At 37.5% G+C, this 18,114-nt stretch overlaps 1 long non-coding RNA gene across 3 annotated transcripts; it reads right to left on the bottom strand.

Moving 5' to 3' along the window:
* Window positions 1–663: 663 nt before the first annotated feature.
* Window positions 664–17,223, bottom strand: LOC145470590 (uncharacterized). 3 transcript variants are annotated; one of them, XR_014042509.1, is made up of 7 exons: window positions 16,924–17,223; window positions 16,767–16,827; window positions 9,767–9,920; window positions 9,323–9,394; window positions 4,938–6,933; window positions 2,729–2,840; window positions 664–1,888 (listed from the first exon to the last, which is right to left on the bottom strand). It is a non-coding gene; the product is annotated as an uncharacterized LOC145470590 (long non-coding RNA). The 3 variants fall into 3 exon arrangements; XR_014042508.1 differs by having other exon boundaries at window positions 664–2,840; XR_014042507.1 differs by lacking the exons at window positions 664–1,888; window positions 2,729–2,840; window positions 4,938–6,933 and having other exon boundaries at window positions 6,944–9,394; window positions 16,924–17,220.
* Between the last annotated feature and the right edge of the window lie 891 nt (window positions 17,224–18,114).

The following is an 18,114-nucleotide window of genomic DNA, read 5'->3' as shown; positions in this document are numbered from 1 at the left end:
ACCGGCACAATCAAAACCAGCTATAGCGAGACACGTTTTTTTACTTGAACTTCCATACTGTCATTGCGCGACTTCTCAGAAAGAATATTTTCTTTCACATGTAAATCTGCATGTAGCTGTCCCTGAACCGGCACGATTCAAAATCGATCGTAACGAAATTTGCTTTCATCTTCACCTTTGAAAAAGTACTGTTGACGTCTAATCAAGTTAACGGCCAAATATGCAACAAAAGGTTTCAACCGTTTAAAATCTGTCTAGTTCTGTACCTAAAATTCCTTACACACTCGTAAACTTGGGCTTGTTGAATGCCTTGATATGAACGAGATAAGATTACGTATAGCAAATATATAAACAATACGACTTACCCGAGTTTGCCCATCGCGTTCAGAGGATTCATTCGATAGCGTGCATGATGTCCCTGAAAGCCATCCTCTCAAACTTTGAAGCTGCTTGCTGTTGAAGCCTAAGGGAAACAAAAAGTAATAAAAAGAAGTTAATCTTATCCGACTGTCACTGTTAACTTTCCGTATAAATTAAAATATAAGGCAAGAATAAACGCAAATAAGATGCAAATGACGTGACGTTCTTCCGTTCTGCGATAAACACATCACGCTTTTTTTTCACAAGGCAATAAGCTATTTTTTTAAAATATATATACATATATTTTCAAATAATCAGCTCCCCTTTAACCTTCTTTTACGACCAATAGTGATTATTAAAATTAGATTTTATCATCTCAGAACGCTGCGATAACTGTAAACATGACAAATTTATAATTATTTGCTTGTTCAATGTTTTAATACTTCAAAGCTGAGGATCATAAATTTTACGTTTGTATCTTTAGCGAGATAAAATTTCCCCTCCAAAACAAAACAAAAACAATTAAGCATCAAAGTATTACATTGTGTGCACTGTTTAGGTACGTCACGCTGACCATTAGTGCGCGCCACTCGTATGCTTATGTAGTCAAGTTTTCCGCGAAATTGTATCAAGTCGAGTTGGCGCAGTGGTTTGGTGCGCGCCTCTCGCTCCGGGACAGAGTCGCGAGTTCAATTCCCGGTCCTGGTGTACAAAGTACTTTTTTTCCTTTTTAAAACCAGAAATTAATTGACCAAACCTTCCTCGTGTACCAATTTTTAAAAAATCAATTTTACAGTGCAAAATCCGATCGCTTACATTGAAGGAAAAAGAGCAAAGAATTTATCGTAAAATGTAATTTGCGTTCAACCATCGAAAAACCGATACTTTTTACACGGATGGAAAAGGACGCCAATAGGACTTCTCCTGGCCAAACGAACTTGCTTCATGGTTCCAAAACTTTTATAGCTCGATCTATTCGATATTCTTATACTAAATACGCAGCAAAGTTCAGCCAAGTCGCAATGTTGGTCTAATGACCGGTTTCGTTATTCTAAGTAGTGAAATTTCTCTGCCGTTTTGCAACTTGAATTATGTAGCGGTAAAGCTAAATAAAAAATCTCAAAAAAGCTTTCAAGGTTGGTTCACGCTTCCTACAAAATCAACAAAATGGCGGTTCCGCCGCTAAAAACCACTCGCGCGCGAATCCCGCCAGCCACACATGTCACATGGTTCTGAGGTTGTAAAACAGAACATTGCACTCCGGTCCACACGGTAGCACTGATATGTTATTTTGAAAATTCTCAAACTAAATTGCAATTTCAACCAACACTGACCAAATCGGATCCCGATCGCTGTTACAACCAAACCAAACGCCGTTGAAGTATAATGAACGTAGTACCACATGTACGCATATTGGACCTATTCGTAGCCATTTAAGATATCTAAAGGGGCTCACCTGTATTGTAGCGAAACCAATTATTATCACATTAAACATCTTTGTTAAGTTGAACAACTTTGGTTTTTAAAGCTGTGGAGGGTAGGAACATTATTTGAACAGTGTTTCCTTTTCATTTAGCGGGTTGGTACTAACGCTAGCTCAGTTCAATCAATTTGTATCATGTTGATGCAGACAGTCTAACTTCAAAACCAGGCAAGTTTCTATTTTGAACTGTTTGGATGTGAAAACCACGCTATGTTAAGGACACAGAAACACAGGGCCCACAGAAAAAATATACTTGGAGAACCCAACTCCTTTGCAGGTCAGTTCTCACACCCATCTCGCTGCATTTCTCTCTAACAAAATTTCTCGCCAACAAAAATATCATTCTAACAGCACAAGATTTGTAACAGGACAATTTACAACATCTTCGGAGAATGCAAAGACGCCAATCAACCAAACAATTTTCTTACAATCATTGTGCAAGTACTTTAAAGTAATATTTTCTTTTAGATGTGCGTGCAGTTTTGATCATAAAACCTACAGGTAACAACCCGTTTCTGGCATAGGGTTAGGCTTATAAGGGAGAGACCCCTGGGTTTGCCAGCCAGCACAACTTTGGCTGAGTGACCCATCTTTCAAGGAGCAGGTCTCTTGCTACCCTGATGTGACATCATATCTCGAAATCTGACTCAAACCTGCATTGATAATCAGTCTGAAATCTCTCTTAATTATTTACCGAGATTTTTTTCCCATTAAAACAGCAGGCAGGTGACTGTTTTCGTCCCATTAACTGATTCTGGCTACAGAATTTTGTCACAGATTTTAAATCCAGTAAACGTGGGTTAGTTAAACGCGCTGATTGAGGTAACATTTAGTATAGCCGATCAAATAATCAAATCCACAGTAAATGTTAGCAACATAACTTACTTGAGTTTGTCTCTCGTGTTAACGAAAAATGTGAGAGGAACTTTTTAAACAGTGTAAATGATGCTTTGGAAAGTCACCTTCTTGAACATTTGAAACCAGCCACCGTTGATACCTGAAAGAACAAGATAAGAACCTTAATTTCAGTGTCAAACACAAAAATTTTTACCTTTATTTCACTTCCCTATCATATTTCGTACTAGTTGTCGTCTCATAATAAAAGACAAAGAATAAACACAAATAAGATGCAAATTGTTTAACGAAAACACAGCTACTATAATTGTTTGTGTTACACTACAGCAATTTAACTGACTACAATAAACTGATTTTAAATAAACAGTTCTGAAGCGCGAACTAATAATCAACGCCACGTTGACTTTTCTATGACTGTCAGTAATAAAATTTTCCTTAAATTCAGTACACAATTACAAATATATAATTGTCTTTGCCATGATTTACATACATGTACTTCAAAGCTGGGTTCATAAATTTATTATCCCACTTGATAGACTTGCGCAAAAAGAAAAATATATAACATTTGAAATATACAGTATGATGTATGCTGTGATCGAATAGCTGTATTTTTTAGTTATCTGACTCGCTGATTGGCTGTCAGGTATACAATGCCTTCTGATTGAATACTGTAGCCAATCGTTTTGCAGATACCCCAACTGACTTTTTGTTTTTTTGTAATGCCTTTTACGAGCATGGTAAAATTTCTTGCAGAGTTGCATCCAAAACAGAACATTGTGTGCAGATCCACAGGACAGATTACACTTTCAATGAATGGTAACCCCAAATTTGGATCTCTAGTTACCCCTCACTTCTTTTCTCATTCTTTTCCCACTTTTTCTTTTTTATTTTATTCACTTTTTCCTAACTTTCTATTTTCCTATTTAATAATAATAATAATAATAATAATAATAATAATAATAATAATAATAATAATAGCTAGAATGTTATGTCCAAACAAGCGAGGAAGAACTGTTAAAAGCAGTCAGGAGGGATGGGGATGAGAATAGAGAAACAGCTGCCAACTTTAAAGCGAGGAGAAGAACTGAAAATATTCAAGACTGGAAAGAAAAGCCGTTATATGGACAGTTTGCAAGACAGGGTGAAGAACAAAGAAGTGAGGAAACATGGACCTGGTTAAAAGAAGGAAAGCTCAAGAGAGAAACAGAAGCTCTTATCATTGCTGCACAAGATCAAGCAATACGAACAAACTATATTAAAACGATGGTTGACAAGTCACAGAATGACCCGAAATGTAGGATCTGTAAGCAGGGTAATGAGACCATTAGCCATATTGTAAGTTCGTGCTCGAAACTGGCACAAAAAGAATACAAAAGGAGACATGATAACGTGGCTAGAGCAATCCATTAGGACCTGTCAGGAAAATGTGGGTTTGAATGAAAGGAGAGATGGTATGACCATGTTCCAGACAGTGTGCTTGAAAATGAGGATTACAAACTTCTATGGGACTTCAGTGTGCGAACAGACCATGAAATAGGGGCTAGGAGACCGGATTTGGTGATCATTGACAAGAGAGACAAGAGCTGTCAGATTATAGATGTGGCAATTCCAGAGGATAATGGGGTGAGAGAGAAGGAAGATGAAAAAGTTGAAAAGTATCAAGATCTAGCAAGAGAAGTTCGAAAAATGTGGGGTGTGAGGACAAAGGTTATTCCAGTGGTAGTGGGAGCATTGGGATCAACACCACTGAGATTGAAGGACAATCTGAGAGCCATTGAGGTGGGCATTCCTGTTGGACTGATCCAGCGATGTGCATTGTTGGGGTCGGCAAGAATTCTTAGAAAGGTGCTGGAGATGTAGAAAGAAGAGAAAAAGCAAACAAGGGGTGTTTCTTGGCCTCCCTAGGCAACTTGTTGTTGCCCGGAGCCAATGACGAAACCAGCTTCAATATCATCAATAGCTGTGCAAATCTTTAATAATAATAATAATAATAATAATAATAATAATAATAATAATAATAATAATAATAATTGTAACTATTGATAGACTGGCCCGCCTAGAATAGCGCTAGCTATCCATGGGCCAGTCCAACTGTAAAATGTACATTAAGGTATAAAAAATGATTGATTGAATTATAACCAAACCGAACGTGGGTAAAGGGTAAGTGATTAAGGCTAGTTCCATATGTATGCCTAGCGGACCTATTTCAAGACAATCTGAAGTTTCCAAATGAGACTACCTGTATTCTGGTGAAATGGATGAAAGATTGTCATGTTCAATATCCTTGGTCGTAAGGTTGAATACCTTTGGTCTTAAAATCCTGTGGAAGTTAAACATTTTATTTGAAGAATATTAATTAATCAACAAATTGTTAATATTAATGATAATAAATTATCATAAATTCTAATCATTATTTAATTAGTAATTTTCTCCTCAGTTTGCAGGTCAGCACCAGCCATTTATTTGCCAGAAAATAAATAATAAGTAATCAAAACAGTGAATAAAATTGATTTTATACTTGGCAAAATCCTACTCAAAATAGTACATATACTAAGTAAGCTGAATAGTCACATAAATTTTCAAATTTTATCTGGGTTGTAAAACTGAAGTCAGAAAAAAAATAAATAGGTAAGTTAATTAAATTTTAAGAAAAGAGAAAACTAATACTTTCTCAAGATCAGTTTCAATAATGCAAAAAGTTGAAATTCAAATCAGAGCAACAATCTATTAGACATTTTTGAACTGTTCTTTTGTAGTATCAGTTTCTTTTACACACAGGGAAACAAAAGCTCCAGACAAAGGCAATATGAAATCAACTCCTATACAGGTCAGTTCTTACACCAATCTCGTGTGGAGGTCAAGATCAATTTTGTCTTGTACTCGCAATTTGAATATAAGACCAGTCTATGCTTCACAGATCAAGAAACTCAGAAAGAGATTTTTTGGTGGAACCAGCTCCCTTGTGGGCCAGTTCTTACACCCATCTCCTGTACAAAGTTCAAGACCCATTCAGCGCATGCAAAAAGTCCAATTGTTCCTAAACAATTTTTTTTTTTATCTTGTGCTGGCAATTTGGATATGGGACCAGTCTATGCTTCACAGATCAAGAAACTCAGAAAGAGATTTTTGGTGGAACCAGCTCCCTTGTGGGCCAGTTCTTACACACATCTCCTGTACAAAGCTCACGATCCATTCCACGTATGAAGACAGTCCAATTGTTCCTAAACAAGTTTTTTTTCTCTAGTGCTGGCAATTTGGAATGTGGGACCAGTCAATGGTGCACAGATCAAGAAACTCAGGAAGAGATTTTTGGTGGAACCAGCTCCCTTGTTGGCCAGTTCTTACACCCATCTCCTGTACAAAGCTCAAGATCCATTCAGTCATGAAGACAGTGTTGGTTCTGAAACAAGTTCTTATTTTTCACCTCTTTTCTGGGACCAAGTCTATGCTTCACAGATCAAGAAACTCAGAAAGAGATTTTTGGTGGAACCAGCTCTCTTGTGGGCCAGTTCTTACACCCATCTCCTGTACAAAGCTCAAGATCCATTCAGCCCATGAACACAGTCCAATTGTTCCTAAACAAGTTTCTTTTTTTATCTTCTACCAGCAATTTGGATGTGAGACCAGTCTATGCTTCACAGATCAAGAAACTTCGGAAGAGAGTTTTGGTGGAATCAGCTCCCTTGACCTTGTGGGCCAGTTCTTACACCCATCTCCTGTACAAAGCTCAAGATCAATTCAGCACTTCCAGACAGTCTAATTGTTCCTGAACAGGTTTTTTTAAAGTCTTGCCCTGGCAATCTGGATGAGGGACCAGTCTATGCTTCACAGATCAAGAAACCGTGGTAGAGTTTCCGGTGGAACTGACCATATCCATATTTGTGTGACCTTACACTCTTTTATAAAATTGTCTTGGATTGATGGATAAATCAAATTTTCCTTGCCCCCTAATTTATTAATTAACTTGAAATAGTAAACAAAAATTTATTGAAATAGTCTCTGTCAGAAAAATTGGAAAGAAATTTTCTCAGTCAGTTAAAACAAACTGTCACAGGACCAGGCCATATTTATGTTATTCTGGGTTTGACAACTTCACAATAATTTACACATAAAGGCTGCAGCAGTGTAGTGTTTTGTGATTTACAGGATGAAGCTGGGCAAATACTTAACTGAATGCAATTCTTTGTTTCTTGGTATCTAGTCACAGAGAACATTATCACTTGAGTTCTTTTCTCCTGATGGAGGAAAACAAATGAAAGATATTTATAAACTATATGTAAATAATATTTAATTAACCCAAAGGAATACATGTAATTGTATACAGCACATGCCCTACAGGCTTGGGAAAGGTGCCTTGAGAAAGGTGGAGCTAAGCAAGATACGAGCCTCAAGCAGCCCATGCAGGTATCCATGGCAACACTGCTACCAGCAATCACCAGGCACTGTAATACTGGCAGAATCAGTGGAGATACTTATTACCCACACATGTATATTTACTGTTAGCTGTGAAAGAGAGGCAGGGTGAAAAAGCATGCTACAAACATGAATGGCACTCAAAGCAAACTGCAAGTTCTTCCACAGCTAGCAAGCAACACTCTTAAGTCCTGCAAAATCCTGTATGAGACCCCACAGAGCATGTCCCCCAGAAAGGCTGCTGACCAGCACTAGCTCAAGTCAAATGTTGCCTAAATTACATTTAGCCACACAGTGTATCACTTGACCAATATATTTACCATAAATTATGAAAATATCCTCAAGGGAACTGTGTTTAGTTTAAAAACATTACATGTAACTACTCAAGTGACGTCTTACCGTAATTCAGAAACAAGTGGTGATGTAGACCTTCTACATGCAAAGTGAGAGCCTTTAACAATGTGTATGAATGCAAGAGAAGTGATTTCACGTGAATTGAAACATTTTAAGACATCACGATTTCTACTGGCTACAAGAGCTTTGTGAGTCTAGGGGAAGAAGTGGTCAATATCCTAAATACATGTAACTAGTAAATCCATGTGATCTAACTCAACAGTCTGGGCTCAGGAAAAAAAAACAAATTGAATTCCAGGATGGGTAAATCAAAGTTTTTTCATTCAATTTGTCCTGTGTTAAAAACGTGAATCGGTTGAAAAAAGGTTTTTATCCGAGACGTCATCTCGTGCAAAAGAGTTTGAAAAACTTAAGTATTCGGGAAGAGATTTGCTCAGTTCAAAACTTGATTTACACAAGCAACTACGTTAAAATATCTTTTTCGGATTTTTTTATGCGCAAGAAATGAATTGGCATTTTTACTTTCAAGTTTTTTTCACGAGGTGATGTTCAAAAAAATTTTGGCGGGAAATTACAAGGGAAGCCATTTTGAATTTTTTGTCCAGAAATTTGTCAGGGGAAACACTGTGCAAATTCTTCCAAATTTTTCGCCAAAAGTCTTAGTATCTATAGGGCACATTTTTTAGTGACACCTATTTAATAATTTAATTGATTTCCATTAATTAATTAACTTGTAATTAGACAATACTTGAGGCGAATAAAAGTGACTTTCACACTTAACACTTTCACACTTATTGTGTGTGTTTATTGAAATATTTTATTAGAGATAATAAAGATTACAATGAAAACTGTTTATTGGCTAGTTATTACACTAATAAACAACATCAAGTAGAGCAAACACAAAGCAAAAATATATTTTATTGTTGATTATTTCTTTAAGTTTAAAATTACTTAATAAAAAAGAAAATTTAAAAAAAACAGCGCATGCGTATTTTGGGTGCCCATTTTTTTTCTAAGTTTTTGGCGGGAAAAACAAAAATTGTTAAACAGAAGTTACTTACAGCAACTATAGAAATTTTTTAGAAAAAAAACTGTGCATGCGTATTTTGGTGCCCATATTTTTTCTAAGTTTTTTGGCAGGAAAAATAAAAATTTTTCAACAGAAGTTACTTACAACAACTATAGAAATTAAAAAAAAAAAACGGCGCATGCATATTTTGGCACCTGTATTTTTCTAAGGTTTTTGGCGGGAAAAATAAAAATTTTTAAACAGAAGTTACTTCTGGCAAAGTTTTGATTTCACAAACAATTTGAGAAACTGATCAACAAAGTTTTGATTTCACATCATTTTACTTGCATAAGCGATTCAAAAACAAAGATCTCTAAAAATTTTTAATTCCCAGACAATTCAAAAGAGTAAAAAAGATTCTCTGTCTTTAAACGGAAGAAAGATCCATACGGCAGTAAAAAAGCAACAAAAAAGATGAAAGCAAGAAGTTGAACTGGTACAAGGTAAAAACTATAATTTTGTAACAAACACTTAGTCAAGTTGATAGGAACTTGGTAAGCCTTCGTTACAAAATTATAGCTTCTACTTTGTATGAGCCCAGCTTCTTGCTTTAAACCTTTGGGCCTCCTTCTCACTACCGTACGGATCAGTCTTACCATCTGCATTTTGTGATACTGATAACAAACTGCTCCTATATTTTTGGCTTCCAAGACAATTCAAAATCATGGTAATAACGATGGTGCTTGCCTTATGAAACTATTTGAATTTTTTAAATGGAAATGAAATTTCTAGCTTCCATTCTTGTCAAATAATCTTGAAGCAAAATCTCGTTAAGTTCTCTATTCTACCTCTAACTATATCCTTCTTGGTCGATCCTGACTTGAGGAAGATACATATTAAGCATCACAGCATCCAGCAACCTGCATGAAAATAGAGCAAAACGACAATCAACAACTGCTTCCTTACAAAAAGAATATCAACTTTTTTCTAAAGGGAAAATGAAACGTTTTGATTAACAGGATTGCGTTACGAGATGACCAAAGTAATGTAGCGTGACGACCAACTTTTGTTGGGGAGGAGTGTGTGATAAGACAAAAGAAGGTCAACATTGGAGGCTAGGGTAGATGTCATTCCCCTGATGTTTTTCCAAATGTTGAAAAGTGTTTTAAGTCTGGAAGCTAGAGCTTTCTTGAGCTGTACATTCATCCACTGGGGATATATGCCCATAAATGGATGTGACAACTGTTCTTCAACTGTCAACAAGGAATCTCTTTTAGTAAAATTAAACCTACCAGGCAACTGCAGCTGAATTATTTCCATGGGAAAGTAGTCTGCACCAAGTTACAATGACGCACACATCAGTGAAGACATCTGTGGAAAACCTTTCTGCTTCATTCAACCTAGAATTTTACTAGCCGTGGGAAGCAACGATTCTGATTGGCCAGCCTATAATTGTAAGTCAACAAAAAGAGTCAACACAGTCGTTTCGTCTGGGATCCGTCTAGGTTTTTTACGAAGGCACAGGAAGTTTCGTTTGTAGTTTAAAACAAGCTGTTATGTTAAACATGCCTTAATGTAACAGAAGTTGACATGACATGAGTAATTTAATGCTGCCAAGCAAGTTTCGCAGTTTGATCAAGTAGCACACAAACCTAATCGGTGAAAATCACGAAAAAGCGTGGCCTTTAGGAGTTGTTTTGAACATTATGCAAATTCAAACAATCACTGCGGGCTGTCAATGCAAAACAAGAGCTGAAAAGCCGTCCGCTAACACAGGCGATGTTCAAGTTACATGCACAGTATCTTGATAAGTATTTTTTTAAATACGATATTTGGCTAGAAAATCATTTGCTAATTCATACAATCGCTGTAACACTATACGCAAGCAAGTTGAAATTTGAGCTCGCTGGAACTGGAAAGAGCTAGAAATATCAATTCGCACTCGCAGGCTGCGTTCTCTAAATTTGGTTGATTCGTACGTGTGTTATTTTTTTTTCTATGCAATGAATGCTATATAATTGCGATTCAAAACTTCAACTCCAGACTAACAATTTGGACGTTAATGTAAAATACATGTACTCTTGCACAAATAAAGGAAGCCGCACGAAGCACGGTATTGTTTATTTCTATTGTTACGAATTCGAGATATAAATTGTTTTCTCGAAAAATTCTTCGAGGGTCTCGAAACTCGATACTCGAAACTCGATTCTCAATTCTCGCAAGCATCGAGGACTGACGATCGAGCCGTTTGTAGCAAAATTTAATCCTTGCAATATATGTTTAATCCTTTAAATAATGGTTTTATTTAAAGACATAAAAAGGCATTCAATCCAATGGCAAATAAAATTTTTGGTTCAATTCAATCTTTTAATTTTCATGATTCAATCCAATACCTGGAATATTGATTCAATCCAATACCTGGAATATTGATTCAATCCAATACCTGGAATATTGACTCAATGCAATACCTGGAATATTGATGCAATCTAATACCTGGAATATTGATTCAATCCAATACCTGGAATATTGATGCAATCCAATACCTCAAATATTGATGCAATCCAATACCTCAAATATTGATGCAATCTTCCTGGGCCGAGCGCGGCCAACAGGAATGAGAGTAACTGAGCACTAGAGAGAACTAAAAACATGGCGGGCGAAGGGCAACTAGATTTAGAAGTCGAGTTTCCTAAGTTTCTTAGAGACATCTTGGATAAAACGGATATAATTTTTGAGAATTTTGACTCGGAAGTTGCAGAAGCGCACGCCGAAGTTCTTGATCAAACCATTAGTCTGCTTAGGTAAATGAGGCATTGCTACAACCCAGACACAAGGGACAGGGAAAATTTAGATTCCATTGCTGCCGCTTTTGTAGATATGCTCAGTGTGTTGCGTCGCAGAGCTATTACTCCGTCAACTGTTACTGCGGATTCCATTACGATAGAAAGCGAAAAAGGGGAAATCATCAAAGGCCATTTCTTAAAATTCCTGTTGAGGTGCTCAAGGAACGTTGAGGACTAGGATTCATCTGGACAACGATAACGGAAATGATTGGAGTTTCGAGATGGAATATTCACAGAAGAGAGACAGAGTATAGCTTAGAAGATATGAGGGGTTTCAACAACTTACCTGATAAGGAACCGAAATCATTCAAGAGTACATTTCTAACCATGGGAGCGCTACTGGATATAACTTCATTGTAGGTTTCTTTAAGCTAGTCCATTCGGTTACAGGTTCAACGGAGAAGAATAAGAGAAAGGTTAGCAAAATTAGATCCCCGGCCAGAATACTGTTTTGAGATCGGGTGCGTAAATTTGCTTTGGCATCTGAATGGCATCACTCTCTGATCCGATGGAAAATACTAATTCACGGTATAGACGGATTTTCTCGGAGAATAACATTTTTGAAATGTAGTGCCAACAATAAAGCAGAAACAGTTCTTGAATCGTTTCTGGATGCGGTTTAGAGAGACGGAGAATTTTGGCCTTCAAGAGGACGAATAGATCATGGTGTTGAAAACACTGGTGTGTGCGATACAATGGTGCAGGTTAGAAGAGAGGAGAGGGACAGCTTCACTGCAGGGCCATCAACACAACCAACGAATTGAAAGATTGTGGAGGGATGTTTTCCGTTGTGCTTCCCACTTGTACTTTTACACTTTTTATAGTATGGAATTGTCAGGCATCCTGAACACTGATAATTCAGTGCATCTTTTCACCTTACACTTAGTTTTTCAACCAAGGAGAAATGTTATTTCGGACAAGTGAGCTGGCGAATAAGGCTGAAATAACTATTTTGTCGGCACGAGATACAACAAGGGTCTGGGTTCCAGGCCGGGGTATTATGGGTAAGGATGTAGGGGTAAATAAGACTGGGTATAACACATGGTTGTCATCTAGGCTTCAGAACCAACCGCGTTCTTGCATTTTGTTTCGTTTAATTCTTTCTTTGTTTAGTTCTTTCTTTTCAGGCTAGGTACCATGCATCCAGTTTGGTAGGATCTGCTGTTCCAATTTCATTTTTGTAAAGCCTTCGTAGGATAGGCTTCTAATTGCTTGGAGCTTGAGCCTTGGTTCCTACCCAGATTTCCTGCATATTTTTTCCCCTCAGGGGTTTTTTCTGGCAGGTTTTTTCTGGCCTCCGTTCAAACTGCATTTGCTTTGTTAACGGTTGCTCAGCTCTACTAGTTTTCTTCTTGTGTTTTTGTACTTTAGGTTTATATTGCATTGTACGTCAGAGTTGATGATCCCCAGCCTAACTGGCAGCCTGACTGGCACAAAGCTTGAGAGCTTATATGGGGATGTAGGCCAAGATGGCCTGTTTATATTATAGTTTAACGTAATGTCTGAGTTGATGTTCCCCAGCCTAACTGGCAGCCTAACTGACACAAAGCTTGTAATGAGAGCTTATTTGGGGAAGTAGGCCAAATGGCCTGTTTATCTCATAGTCAAATGTAACGACGGAGCTAATGTCTCCCAGCCTAACTGGTGCCAAGACTGATTGCTTATTCGGAGAAGTAGGCCATATATTTTGTGTATTAATTAAAGTGTTGTGGCTCACCAGCCCTACTGGCTCTAGCAAATGACTTGTACGTGTAGAGATAGCTTTATCTTTGGTTGCTTTTCAAGGATTTGCCATGTAAATTGTAAATTGTTTGTGTTATATAGTGTTTGGGTTGGTTCTCGCCAGGCCCTCCCAAAATAAACTTATTTGATTCAGCGATGCTGTGTTGTTATTTGTTGTGGAGTGGAGACAAAATACCAAGCTCTTTGCCACTTCACTGAAGCTTTCAACCACCAAAATGTAAGAACTGAAAAAAAAAAAAAGTGGTTGCCATACCAAATGTGGCTTAATCATATGATGCAGCCTGAAAACCCCCTTTCAAATGGAAAGTCATATGATTTTGAATACTATGGTGATGATCTTGATGGTCCAACTCCATTGGACAGTGATAACAATGTTGTAGTTGAAGAAATTGACCTGGGACAACATGATTCAGTTCAGTCATTTGTATTGGAAAGGCTAGATCCCTTAAGAGAATCAAGTCAAATGGGAGTAGACATCTTCCAAGAGGCTCTAGAACTTGTGGCAGTTAAACTTGGGCAACTGACAATTGCATAATACTACATTTGTGTGGGCTGGGTAAAGGAGATTATGGCCCCACTAAAGTATTTTGGCAACTCAATTCACAACAGAAAACCTCACCCTGTATCAAGTAAATTATTTTCTCATCTTTCTTTTCATTGATATACAAAACTCAGAAACTGCTTGAATTACAGAATGCCTAACTTCTAGCAACACAACTAAACTGAAGAGAAATCAGGGCATTTCATAACTGCCATGTGCACTACTCTGCCTTGTAGATTTTTCAGGTGCTTATCAAAACAGATGTTAAAATGTTGCAAGGTTAATTTGTTATCTCATTTTCAAAAGTACCCAGGACACAAGATTAACTTCTTGGTGCAATGGCATAATGGCTACTAAAAGGTCTCATGTCACTAGCCAAAACTAACTTTACACCAGCCAGCCTTTTTCATACTCAGTTTCACTGACTTTTTTATAAGAATGGTCAATCTTGGACATTTCTTATTGCATCTAAAATATTAATAATCACAAAGAAAATTTCACTCCCACAAACACGAATCCTGCTTTTCTTGAATATGCTTATGTTACCTCTGATGTACTTCTATCAGTGTTGCCATTTTCTTTTATCTCCTTTTAATAGTTAAATATTTATCATATGCTTATTAAGGCAATTATTTCCATGAAATCCACTCATAGTTTCCCTGTTTTCATTAGTTTCTATTCTCTTCAGTTTTACTTTTTCAGGATAATTCTCAATTTTGTTTTCATCCAGTAGACCAGTACTCCATTCCATCATGATTGTCACAATGGCTAGTGAAAGTGCAAAATCTACTATTCAAAACTGAAATGTGTGGCTAGTGGGCAGTAGTGTTAGCATTGAGCCCTGGGTACCCAATAATATTCACAACAAATTGGTGTAATGTTTGTCATAGAAAATGTAGAAAAACATCGTTTTAGGAAAGAAGTACCACATGTGGGTTAAATAATGCAAAACATGAGACAACAACATTGAAAAACTTAAACACATCCCAAAGTTCAATGATTGCTGTCTTGTAAAATGAAGAGGTTCTTATTTCAAAAATAACATAAAGCCAGGTTTACACAAGCAGTTTTTGTGAGAAACATGTTTGACTGTGTACATGGCACAGCAAAAATTTTGTTTACAGTTCAAAGTTTAGTGTGTCAGTAATGATTGGACTGCAGAAATATGCAAAGACCAATGTGGTAGCAAAATTTGCCACAGTTTATGTTATTTACCACAAAAAGCTAGCACACACAGCTTTTAATAAAAAAAATATGTTTGTCACATAAAAATTGGTTAACTTACATCTATAAAAGCGGCAGTAATGGAATCTAAATTTTCCCTGTCCCTTGTGTCTCGGTTGTAGCAATGCCTCATTTACCTAAGCAGACTAATGGTTTGATCAAGAACTTCGGCATGCACTTCTGCAACTTCTGAGTCAAAATTCTCAAAAATTATTTCCGTTTTATCCAAGATGTCTGCAAGAAACTTAGGAAACTCGACTTCTAAATCTAGTTGTCCTTCGCCCGCCATGTTTTCAGTTCTCTCTAGTGCTCAGTTACTCTCGTTCCTGTTGGCCGCGCTCGGCCCAGGAAGATTGCATCAATATTTGAGGTATTGGATTGAATCAATATTTCAGGTATTGAATTGCATCAATATTCGAGGTATTGGATTGCATCAATATTGGAGGTATTGGATTGAATCAATATTCCAGGTATTGGATTGCATCAATATTCCAGGTATTGGATTGAATCAATATTCCAGGTATTGCATTGAATCAATATTCCACGTATTGGATTGAATCAATATTCCAGGTATTGGATTGAATCATGGAAATTAAAAGATTGAATTGAACCAAAAATTTTATTTGCCATTGGATTGAATGCCTTTTTATATCTTTAAATAAAACCATTATTTAAAAGGTTAAACATATATTGCAAGGATTAAATTTTGCTACAAACGGCTTGCCATAGTCGAGACTGTCAACTTATATTTGACCGGTACTGTATACATATTTTAGTAAAGTAACAACGTTTTGGTTGTCAGGGTATCTGGAAAACCCGAATAGTGAATAGCGAATATTCACGAATAGTTAATAGTGAATTGTCCCAAATGGTGCGAATAGTCTCAAATAGTGCAAATAGTAGTGAACAGTCGCGAAAAGTGGTGAATAGTGACAAATACAGGTAGTCGTCAATAGTCACTGCTTTAGATCTCATGTCCTGCCTTAATTAATTATCCAAATAAGCAACAGAATTTCAGTGAATTTACTACCTTTTCTTCTCCGGATTCAGGCTAGGGCTGTCCATTGCCCACATTAAGAAAACAGAAAACACAAGGATAACCTGATAAAGACGTATTTACGCTTTTGTAGCAGTTAAAATGGAAGAGATTACGTTTAGAAACACCTTTTTAGCGGGAAAATCCCATCCTACGTTGCTGCGAGGTTGACTGCGAGATACTGGGTACCCTATTTGCTATGATTTGCGACTATTTGAGACTGTTGGCCACTATTCGCACTATTCGAGACTATTCGCACTATTCATACTATTCACTATTTGCTATTCAGGACTATTCGCTGTTCGCTATTTGTGACTACTTGCTATTCGCTATTTGCTATTCAGGTTTTCCAGACACCCTGGTTGTCGTGGTAATTGTGATTGATGGCAACCAAAAATACAATAAGGAAGATATTTGTTTACAAACATTGTTTTTGTTATGTAAATGTTCAAAGCCTTAAACAAAAGAATTCTTTGCTTCACCGGCCAATAGTTGTCTAGTTGGCATATTAATAACAATTCATTGGTAACGCCAATGATATCTTTGCTATTGAAATTCAATGTTATTTACAGGCACAGTGAGAAAGGATACTAATTTTTTACATGTTAATTTCTGAGACAAAGTTTTAAAGTTTTTGAAGAGATGGTTTTAACGTGAGTTTCAAGGTTACGGACAATACATTTCTGAAAAAGTAATTTGATACATCTGGGCATAGATCTGGGTTTTAAATTTGCCACCATTTCTAAAATTCAAATTACCAGCTCGTTGGCTCGTTTTCCGAGCAAACTTAACAAATTTGTCCAGCAAATTATAACAGCGTGCTTATCAGAAACATAACCAAACGCTGGTTTATAAAATATACCCGAGCTAAAACTAAATCTACTTGAATCAATGAGACAACCTACCTTATGCATGAACAATATGGCGGCTTCTCAATTCCTATACTCTATTCTCTTTCTGAGATTACTAGAATCTAGAAAAGGCAATGAGATTACAATATGACTTCCATATGTTAATACAGTCTTCATAAAATGAGATAAGAAAGCTCATTTTAAAACTTACCAAGAAGTTAACAACCATTTTCACATATCCTTTGGAATCGAAGCCACGTGCGAAAATTCTCCCAAGTTGGACGATCGATAGGTATTGTGGGATATTTTTTCCTTGGCTTCCCTTCCCCAGCACTTGTATGAGGTGTATTTGATGGATTGACTTTCGAATTCGCATCAACTTGCGTTCCCTTGCTTTTCCCGTTAGTTCTGCTTTGTGATTCCCTTCGCTATAACCTTCAGGAAGTTCTCTTATGCGTTTCAGTACCGTCTTCCGTTGTTTCGTCTTTATTCCCTTGCCACCCCGGGCGGGGGGGGGGGGGGGGTGGCACTGCCATATATAGGCTATGTAGGTATGTGCCGCTGTGAAGGGTATGGTTTTCAAGCAGTTTACTCTATATATGATCTAGGATAGGGTATATAAATTATCAGTGCGTTTGGGTCTAGAATAGGGTATCATTTTTCAAAACCCTGTCACTTCTGTTTGCTGCGTTTGCTTGTTTGTTGCATTTCTCGCACGTTGCACTGTACCCCCCCCCCCGGTGTGATCCTCGCGCGTTTTATCGTTTTACCTCAGTTCGGCCGTTTACTTTTCGCCACACGTTCTCCCCCGTACTTTCCTCCGTGCATTTGGCTATACGTTCCATTTGGTTCTACCGTAGGTTTTCCCCCTTTCTTTACCTGTTCTGTCCGTGCATTTTGTCGTTCCTCCTAACCCTATGAATCTACCTTTAACAAGAACCTCCGGGTTTTAACCTACAATGCAACTCAACTTGGGACGACATCTAACCTTGTCCGACAGCCCACTTTGGTTACCTTGGCTTACATGTACATATTCCAGGGACATTTTTCTTTATGTCATATGCTTGTTTTTGCGAAAGAAAAGACCTGTTGCGGGGACGCAATTTTGTCCCTGCAACATGCTGCATGAAATTCAGCTGGTTTGAATTTGTGTATCACGAAGCGGGGACAAGATAACGTCAATTTTCAATGTCGCATCGTGTACGCTGCTCTCGCAAACTGTCCCCGCTACAACATAGAAATGAACCTGCTTCGTGTGCACCAGCTTGCGTACTCTCCCTGCGACATGCACCCTATGCGTACAAACGATGGGGCTTGTCCCCGCCTCACGTCCCCTCACGTCCCCACGTCCCTTAGTGTGTGAAGACCTTTATCACCCTCAGGGGCGTAACTAGGGGGGAGC

This window comes from Orbicella franksi, chromosome 15 (assembly GCF_964199315.1).
Source record: "Orbicella franksi chromosome 15, jaOrbFran1.1, whole genome shotgun sequence".
NCBI lineage: Eukaryota > Metazoa > Cnidaria > Anthozoa > Scleractinia > Merulinidae > Orbicella > Orbicella franksi.
Note: the sequence above shows the minus strand (reverse complement) of the source record. Positions and strands in the feature narration are given on the sequence as shown.